Raw genomic sequence first — 2,600 nt, forward strand, 5'->3', positions numbered from 1 at the left:
CGATGAGAAAAATGTGTCCAGCGGGATGGTGATTACATTGACAAATAAAGCACATGTTGAGGTATGATGTGTTACAGTTTTATTATAATAGGACAAAGATTTTTGATTTTACGGACCTTTTCCGGTTTTCCGTGGGACAGCCCTCGTACTTCTTCTGTAACTCTTGCATCTGCGTTTGTCGCGGCGGCGACAATCGAATCGCGGCCGCGATTTTTTGGCAATTTTTGTCCGCGAATCGCGACCGCGATTTTTGCATTTTTCAACAAAAAAGCTACTTCATAACAATATTAGACATGTATTTTGATAATTTTAAGGTGTCCATGTATAGATATTTTCATGCTAAGGATGTAGGTACATACTAAACATTGCTGTTTGTCTTTTAGTTTTCCCTTTCTTGTGTTTTGATTTGTTGGCGTGTTAATTTTAAAAAAAAATTGTTCTGATGTGCTGTTCTTTTTTCTGTGTATACAGAACAATGTTATTTAATGTGATGTTGTTCTTACATTTAAAAAATATAAAACCGAATACTGGCCCTTGTGTGTGGTTCCATAATTTACATGTTAAAAATATCCTATACTTTTTCTTGAATTACGCTCGTTTATTGTTTAAAATAACGGCCCATCTTCGGAAAGGTGAACACACACCATTATTTGATAATTTTTGTTGTTTATGTGCCATTCTAGTTTTGATTTCATTCTGTTGTGAAACCTGCATTTTTCACGTGTTTACACTCTGTGTGGCTACAAATGATATTCTGGATGCTTAAAACAGAGCCCAAGAAATTCTGGTACTTTAGATTAAGTTATATCTATCAACACATTGCTATATGCGTTATCACAGAGAGATGAAAGCTTGAAGATTAATGGCAACTTTTATGGCAACTTTTATGGCAACTTTTTGCCATTTTTGTGGCAACTTTTGGACAAAAAATGGCAACAAACGCAGATGCTAGGTAACTGCCTGCTTTCTTATTGTTCATACTTGTGAAATATACTTACAATGGTTGCAAAACCTTGTCTACTCAACATAACTCATATCATGTTCTTTATTTTAGGGGCTAATATGCCCTTTTAGAATAGTAAGTTAGTTACTGCAATACCCTTTTGTTATATTACTTCTTTACTCTGTTCATCATCTTTTTATTAAAAGTTTATTTAGTATGCTGAAAGTATTGGTTTGTTATGTCAGAAAAAGTAGTAATCTTTTTGCTGCCTGTTTAAAGGTATTTATTGCTGAGCAAGAATTAGTCTACCGTAATTCTGGACACTTGCTTTTAATGAAGCACGCGACGAGGGGCTCTCACTTGTGAATGTGCATTGTGTGCTGTGTTGGACCGTTCTCGCTGTGACCCACCTCGGGTGGCATGGCCTGTAGTTCCTAGCGTCTAGAGTGAACCGTAAGACAGGGATGAGTAATTCAGTAAAACCTCGATTCAGAATATTCTGTTGAAAAAAAAATGTTCTCGACTGTAACTTAGTGTAGCCAAAGATCCTACACTTCACATTAAGGAAGTATGATCTTTGGTGTAACGATCACTTTCTGAAGTCCGGAGTCCCAGGTATACATTTTATTCTTTAAGAGCGGAGCTACACCAGGAGGCTATCTGGCTTATTAGAGGACCAAATTGTATCATATTTCACACATAATAAGGTTCAAATCTGTGATCAAATTTTAGAAACAAGTGCCGTTTCCAAGGATACGGCGGCCATATTGTGTTTTGTTGACATGTCTTACGTAATGAATACCTCACTTATCGTTTGTGGAAATTGATTGGGTTTTTTTTTTTGCATGTATGTTAGCAAACATAAGATCTAAAAAGTTGTTTGTTAATTTTTTCCTAAACGAATTAGAACATTATTAAAGAGTTTTTTTCCTGACGTCGTATTCAAGTTTGCAAAAATCCGTGAAAATCCACACTCCAGACACAACCCAAAAATATGTATTCCGTATATCAGAAAGTCAACAAGACAATTTTTAGTATTACATATTTTCTTCATTCTGTGAAAATTTCCTGAAGATTGTATGCAAAATGGTGGAGTTATTTTAAAAAAGTATAGAGAAAAATAGCGTTTTGAGAAAACGATCGATAAAGAAAATTAAAATATTGACTTTATGAGGAAACGGTGGTGACGAACATGCCCAGTATAGGAATGAATGCGGTTTTGGGGGTAGGAGAGGCTGAGAAAGCTAAAAATGCCAACAACAATTCCATAATTTTGAGCCGAATCGGGACTTTGGGAGTGTACCCCCCCCCCCCTTTTTCCTATCACATACATGTGTAAAACGTATTTTTTTTCTAATAACATGCATTTTTCAAGGGATTTAAGTGTTCTAAAGTTACTAGCGACATTGTACATTGTGAGAATATACAGCATGGCAAAAAGCGACAGTTTTACGTACTCAGGAATACAATGAGATCAGCTGCAGTGAGAGGGAGCGCGATTTGTTGTTTTTTTCAGAGTTATACACGTTATGTTAGTGCTTAGTACACGCGGATTGTTAGTTTTGCCACCCGTAGGAGCTCGGAACCACCACCCACGCCCTCACCCCTCTCTCTCTCTCTCTCTCTCTCTCTCTCTCTCTCTCTCTCTCTCTCTCTC

Source organism: Aplysia californica, unplaced genomic scaffold (genome assembly GCF_000002075.1).
Source record: "Aplysia californica isolate F4 #8 unplaced genomic scaffold, AplCal3.0 scaffold01400, whole genome shotgun sequence".
In the NCBI taxonomy this organism is placed as follows: Eukaryota; Metazoa; Mollusca; class Gastropoda; order Aplysiida; family Aplysiidae; genus Aplysia; species Aplysia californica.